An 8166-nucleotide genomic window follows, 5' to 3' on the forward strand; every position below is an offset into this window, starting at 1 on the left:
TGAATAACAAAACCCATTTTCCCATAACTCAAATATCTGTTATGTACTCCTGATTTAAAGACATTTTTTCTGAAATGTTTCTGCTTTCTGGGAACACTCAAACACAATGTTCCCGGAACACAGGGAACACTCAAAATATTGTTATAAAGTATAAGGTCAATTTGGCATTATCTAATAAGAGACTTCAAGATGTGAGTAACTTTTGATTAAGCAATTCCACTTCTAGGAAGGTATCCTAAAAAACAATCAAAGGCTAATATTACATTTAAAAATGTTCATTGCCACAGCATATATTATGGTGAAAAAAAACCCCTAATGTTCTTCAATAGGGAAATGGTTCAAAAATTATAGTACAGTGGATTATTGTCCTGTCAGTACAATCACATTTTTAAAGATTATATGATGACACAAGACAAATGTATACAACAAAATGTTAAATAAAAAATTGGGACACAATTACACATATAATATGAAGCCAATTTTGTGACATGTACACATAAGAAGATTGTAAAGAAATACAAATATTTCATGCTATCAAAATTCAGTTCCTAAATTCAGAAAATAAGCTTTCAGACAGTTAGAAATACCTGTATGTTAGAGTAGTAACTATCTCTAAGTGAGAAATGACATTATTTTCTTCATCTACTTTTGCAGATTATGCACATTTACTAAATTAAAATGCTTTCTTGGGCTTCCCTGGTGGCGCAGTGGTTGAGAGTCCGCCTGCTGATGCAGGGGACACAGGTTCGTGCCCCGGTCCAGGAAGATCCCACATGCCGTGGAGTGGCTAGGCCCGTGAGCCATGGCTGCTGAGCCTGCGCGTCCGGAGCCTGTGCTCCGCGGCGGGAGAGGCCACAACAGTGAGAGGCCCGCGTACAGCAAAAAAAAAAAAAAAAAAAAAAAAAAAAAAAAAAAAAAAAAAAAAAGCCTTCTTTATAGCTGAAAAGTTATTATGATACAAACATTTCTATTTTTACAATAAGAAGAGATTAAAAGCATTTTTCTTCTAACCTCAGCTTTTAGAAGGTCACTGCATCCCTGTGACTCTATATCATTTCAAATCTAAGTTAAGGTACTTTTTCTTCTTTGCTGTCAGGTAGTTAAAGAAATAACCTAAACCAAATATAACTAAGTAAAGTAGCCTACCGATGCCCCAGCCACATGAGTCATCTACAGTCGTCTCTCTTCCCAGTCCACAGAAGTCATCCATCCCTAAGAACTGTATATGCTGCCTTCTTAGTGTTCTTCAAACTGTCCACTTGTTTTCATCTCCACCACTACTATGTTCAGTTCACCACCATTTTTCTCCTATTTCACAGCCTTTTAACTTGTCTGACAAAGTAAAATCCTTCAGAGGCTTCCCATACCCACTGTTCAGGGGATTAGGTCTCAACTCTTTAACACAGTTCAGGACAGCCTCATCTTCTGGTGTCTACTTAATTCTCCAGCCTTATATCTTCTAGCCTCCTTGTCACACTGTATGCCCCGGCACATGCAAACAGTAGCACCAGAATCCCTAGAACATGTCATGTCCTCATTCAACTCTTGGTCTTTGTACATTCTAGTCTCTATGCTTAGAATGTTTTTTCTTTCTCCCTTTCCCATTGTGCTTAACAATAGCTGACATCTGGTTATATCCTCCAGGTCTTAGTTGAGATAGTTCTTTCTACCAGGAGGCTTTCCTTGACCTCTTGGTCTGTGTAATATGCCCTTCCACTTGCATCCATGGCATCCTGTTATAAGCACTTTTGTGTATTATGCTATCAGAAAATATTCTACGATAATATGTGGTATGGAATATAGTATAATGTATTTTATTGTAACTATATTTTCTTTGTATGTTTGTTTACTTGTTCATAATTGTTTATTTGTTTGTTATTTGGTTCTCCCTGACTAGACTGTAAGGTCCTTGAGGAAAAGTGCTCTACTTATTTACTTTCACAGTCTCAATGCCTAGCACAGTGCCTGATATATACTAGGGGCTCAATCATATCATTACATGATTAAATGGACAAATGAATGAGAACATCTCAAAGCCAGATAAAAATGGCTCTTGGGTTACCAACTAGACCCTGAGTTAACACACATGGAGAGCAGCCAGTATCCCACTATCAGTAAGGACGGACGAGCACACTCTTTTTAAATAAGACATAGTGAATAACATGGAAAGCAGAAGTTTGTTTAAGAAATGAAATAAATGAATGTTAACTGATCAAAAATGTCTAGCTAGCTTTAAATATATCACTCATTGTTTTTAATTAAATTGAATACCTTTATTTTATCTTTACCAGAATTTGATGTCATCAAGGATTTTTTCCCTTGTGATTTCTTTAAATGTGTTCAATGTCTTTTCATTGTAATGAAGGGAAAAGGAGATGTAATACTCCATTGCTGCAACCCCCCAAAGAACATTCTACACAAGTGACCCTTGCTATGTATTGTGGAAAATGGGGGTCTAGGCCAAGAGACTTTGGGAAATGCTGTTTATTATTTCCTGCTCTTAGAAAGGTACAACAGAGATGACATATACTAAAGGTTGAGAAAAATTTGTTAGTTTAACTTTTTTTGAAGCCTGAATTATCAAACCTGTTCAAGCTTGTAGCCCAACTAAAACATTTTAGAAAATGCTGATATATGGATAGATGATGGGATTCAAGGTCAGGAGACCAGGCTTCAGTTCTATCTGTACCAGTTCCTACAACTCACTTCAGTGCCAGAGCCTCAGTTCCCTGATTTGTAAAATGAGGAAGTTGGTCTATAGTGTCAAAGGTCCCTTTCAGACCTAAAATCCTATTTCAATCATGTCAAATACTTTATCTTTCTACTTTGCATAAGAGATAGTTAAAAATATATATATACGTCAAGGATTATTTAATGCAATCATAGAGAACTAAATTTTTATTACACTTAACATTCTGCTTTTTAATTTTACATCATCATCTAGAACTCTAGATGGACATTCAGATAACTGAAACCTATTTGATCCTCACTCATGAAAATAAAAAATAGTTAATTTGGCCCTCTGCAATGGTCCTCTTAAATACATAATGCCACTTTCTTCTTTTCCCTCCTGATAAGTAACTGAAATAAAACTAATGGATATACAAGTACAAAGATCATAAGGTTGGGACCTCTGAGTCTGACAAACAAAAAGCCGATTCTACATCTGCAGCATGCTGTAGTCACATCTGGCTTACTTTATCTCACAATGGAGTAATATGAATTGTGATAAAAACCACTATTTGTGCAAATGCAAATAATATTCCATCTGCTCAGGACGTTTTTTTTTCTTATATAGCTTTTGTTCCAGTGTGGTAAAAGCCTGTTTCTTTACCCTGAAGTGCTCCTGCTGATGAAGAGTGAAGTACATGACAATGAACTAAAATCCATTATCAAACAAATACAGCGAGCTTTTCAGCAAGTCATCACAGGGAATGTTGCCTTTTTCTCTGGCATTAAGTTGAAAGTGATTTGTGCTCATGCAAATAAGACAAAGTGGTGGGCTTTTAAAATTTCTTTATATATATATATATATATATATATATATATATTCATTCCATACACTGTAGTTTGCTTTGTAACTCTGCCATTTTTATATCTCTCTTGGTGGGGGGGGGGGCAGCAGAGAAGCATTTTGGCAGCCTTTTTTAGATTTCCTTTTGGTTTGAGTAGTGATAAGTTCTCAACAGAAGAATTTGAGCTCTGCCTTATGCTGTGGGAATTGGGAGAACTGCCTTCCCAGCTCCTGAGAAGAATCTAGGGCAGGTTGGAAGGAAATTTAACCCTTGTGCTGCTGAAACCATAGTAAGTTTCAAGAGATTCAACTTCAGGATTTGCTGGTGGTGACAATCAAATGTAAATGGTCCAGGACTTCCCTGATGGCACAGTGGTTAAGAATCCGCCTGCCAGTGCAGGGGACCATGGGTTCAATCCCTGGTCCGGGGAGATCCCACATGCGGTGGAGCAAGTAAGCCCGCGCACCACAACTACTGAAGCCCGCACGCCTAGAGCCCGTGCTCCACAACAAGAGAAGCCACCGCAGTGAGGAGCCTGTGCATCGCAAGGAAGAGTAGCCCCCGCTCACGGCAACTAGAGAAGGCCCGCGTGCAGCAACAAAGACCCAATGCAGCCAAAAATAAATTTTTTTAAAAAAAGGTAAATGGTCCAAGTTCAATCTTAAATTAAACATTTCTGAGTGCTCAGACATTCTTTTCACTGCCCTGGGCCTAAATCTGAGGGCTTTGTGAAAGTTATACTCTTCCTAAAATTAATAGGCTATTTCTCTATTTTCAGGAAGAATATCTATATGACTGACAATTATACCACTGCTACTATTATTACTACTACTACACAAGACATTGATAAGCCAACTCCAGAGAACAGTCAGATTCGGGGAAATGTATGAAGCCTTCTTTTCAGTCCACTTCGCCCTTAGCTTTGCCCTTTGTTTCACTTTCTTGTCCCCTTCTCCTAAGATCTATGATTTCTATTTCGATGAAACAGAGAAAAAAGCAAAAGAATTTGATCCTTTCTTCCTAAGATCAGAGAAGTGGGGCAGAAAAAGATTATAAGCTTGTATGAGCATGAAAACACACTTTTATTTTTACATAAAAACTGAAGGCTTATTTTACACCAATTCTTACTGTTTTATTTATGCCTGATGATTTTATTTAATATTAGTTGGATTTTAAATAATCCAACTAATATTTTCATCTTTGTGAAATTTGAAGAATATTATTTTGGAACAGAGCATTTTTGGAGGTTTGTCTTTTTATAATTTTTATAGTTTATAGATTTCAGGTTATGCATTTCCCTTTTAAGTTTAAATTTTATAATGCTATTTTCAATTAACATTGATTTGTGAATGAAGTACATATAGTATATTGATTTGTGAGTTTGATTTGTGAATGAAGTACATATAGTGATGTTAACATACAATGAAATAATAGAAGTAAAAGCACTTGAATTATTAGAGAAAAGTTGCTATGGACATCTAAGATGTTAATGCTCTTAATGCATATAATTTATAATTCTGGGGGGAAAAATGATTGCCAGAAAATGAACAGTATTTCCTTTCTAGAGTACATTGTAAACATCAACAGATGATTATTTTCTTATAGCTGACTTTCTAGGACATATATTAAACTACCTTTTACAGCCCAAATAAAACCTGAAATTAAGCACTTGAATACACAACTCCATTATATTGACAGTTTTGCAGTTAAGCTACCTGCAAATGTTAACATCATTCCCCAAAGAGTTCAATTTCACAGCTAAAAACCTGATCTAAAATGAATTAGTTATTTAGAACCCAAACTTACTAAACTACAGCAGTTATGTTGGTATAGTGTTTGTAATTATATTTACAATTTTGTGGTGTATTTTAGAGCTACTAAGAATTGTAAAGAGATAAAATAATATTTGCCCTAATAAGGCCACTTTTATCAAAGGTGATTCCCTTTTATGTTAAGGCAAGATAGCTTTTCACTCTTCCTGACTTCAAAGGAAAACGCATTATTCCAAATATGTTTTAAACTTTTAACATAAAATCCTTACACATTAAACCATTAATATATGGTTGGTCAGGAAAATGTCTCATTCCACTCACAATAATGTCTCAGTTTAATTAGACCCTGAAAAGTAAAGGATTTAAATTCAAATCCTGGCCAACATTAATTATAGAATTCTTAATATTGTAGCATGCCCTTTACTAAGTTCCTAGGATATGTCCTGCGCTAAATAAAAAAGGAAATGAACTTCTGGGGACAAAGGACTGATTTTTGTAAAATATTGTATGTATTGATAATGTGGCACATCATTCTAAAGTCCTCTCCCAAGATTAAAGAAAACAAAAAAACCCACAAAACTTTGAAGTCCTAGAACTTTGAATTTTGAAGAACTGGAACTTTGTTCCAGTGATCTTTTTCCACATGCACAGGGAACAAAAGACCTGATGTTTCTAACAGCTGTGACTCTTGAACATTTTATCAGCCTATTTAGTGGGGAGATCACTCTTCTATGGCCCTTCCTTAATCCTAGTTCCGTGGAAAGTTGGTCCACATATAGCAGCTACAGACATTGCCAGGGAAGAAGGATTCCTGGGTCATTTCATGGAAGTAGGAATAGGATCTAGCAGTGACTGAGAACAAAATGCACAGGCACATGCCAGGCCCTCTCCAGGCCTATTCCGACATTCTTGTCAGCCTCTTCTCACTTCCATTAGACATGACTTGCTTCCATACCGATCAATCAGTCAACAGGTTTTTATTAAGCATTCATTTTCATATCAGTACTTCTATGAACCACACCCAGGCAACATCTGAAGGGCAAAAAGCACTGACTATATTCACATTCACATCCAAGTTCTGTCAATTACAAACTAGCTATGTGACCTCCTTGGTCAGTCCCTTAGTTGCAAACGTGGCTCAGTTTTCTCATCTGTAAAACAGTTGTAATAACTGCCCCGTTTACTTCTTGACATGGTTCATGAGAACTAAAAAATTAAGTTATGGAGAGAATGCTTTGGAAATTGTAAAATACAAAGCATACAGAAAGTAGTAGTATTGGACTTCATTCTGTGTGATTTATACATTTCTGTAACTTCTCAACTTCTCAAAAAAGGGTCTTAAATAATTTTAAAACTGCAAAAAAATCTATCATAAGATGCACTTCAAATATCAAGTGAACTCCGTCAACTCTAATTCTGGTAAATAGTCAAATAAATTAAAATTTATTGTGGGACAAACAATAAAAACATTTTATTTTATTTTCCATTTATTTACTTCTTACTTTATTTCAGTCAAAGATTTAGACAATGACTCTGAGTTTCCAGAAGTAAAAAAGAAACAATCCAAAGTCAATTAATACATTGCAATTTGGTCTTAGATTAAAGGAATTTTTTTAAAATTCAGTAAGGTGTCACTAGTGTTCAGTGCAGAATTCTTTTCTGGTATTTCTAAGGATGTTTATATGTTTTTTCATATCCTATATTCTGAGAAAACCTCATTTAAGAAGTTGGGATAACAGGAAATGCATTATAATCATTCTTCATGAGTGAAGGCTTAACAATCAACACAGAGACATGACAGGTTTCAAGGAATCCACTGCCATCAAGTCAAAAGCAGAAAACACTGAGCACCAGAGTAACAATTTACCCAGTCTGAAGCATGGGTCTGTGGCTTCCTCACCAATCTCAAAGCCAAGAAAAGAATATTAAGTAATTGGAATGTATATTATAACACACAGGCAGTAAAATTGACACACTCTGCTCATAGGAGAGAATTTATGTCAGTAATTCAAGCCAATCTAGTTGTTAATGAACATTTCTAACTTGTTTCAGGACCAAAACTGATTTGAAGCAGCAAATTAGGAAGGGAGAGAAGGGCTGTAGAAGGGTATTTCCCACAAGCAGAACTTAGTATATTAACAAGATGTGACAGTATAGAAGAAAAAGAAAAGATAGAAACACCATAAAAAACAAAGCACGAATTTAAAAAGGGCAGCAGTGCAGAGCTCTTTACAGATGTGGCAAATGGTCTTACACACATCACAGGAACAGTCTATAGGAATTTACAGAAGACTCTTGAAAATGTTTGCTTAGTACATAAATGACTGAAACTCACACTAGAAAAATTAAAATATAATAAAAGGGTTGATTGTTGAGGGTTTAATCCTTAAGAAGCAGTACAGTTTGGCTATATAGGACAACTCATTTCCAAGAGTTCAGAGTACCCAGATATAACTATATTTTAACCTTTTTCAAAACCATCTGAATCTTTATACAAATAAATGATAATATTACTGGCTCTCTTTTGATGCTGAAAGCATTTAAGGCAATACTTCATGTGGTTTTGTTACACTATGATAGATTCCTAGTTCTACCCCCCTTCACTGGCAAAAGTGGTCTCATTGATTTAACACTGCTATTCCTCAATTTCCACATTAGCACCAACTACTCTAGTTTTATGCTTCTGACTGTGATTATAAGGTTTATAATCAATACTGGGGCCAGAATAGAAACAAGAGCCTCTACATTCATAGCAGTTTATCAACTAGAATATTCTATTTCTTAGGGTGGTTTTTAATTGTTTTGACATGTAACCTCATGATGGTTCTTTCCAAAAAAAAATTAGATTTTTTTTTTTTTAGCGGCTCACAATTGATATC

The sequence above is a fragment of the Mesoplodon densirostris genome, chromosome 5, assembly GCF_025265405.1.
Source record: "Mesoplodon densirostris isolate mMesDen1 chromosome 5, mMesDen1 primary haplotype, whole genome shotgun sequence".
In the NCBI taxonomy this organism is placed as follows: domain Eukaryota; kingdom Metazoa; phylum Chordata; class Mammalia; order Artiodactyla; family Ziphiidae; genus Mesoplodon; species Mesoplodon densirostris.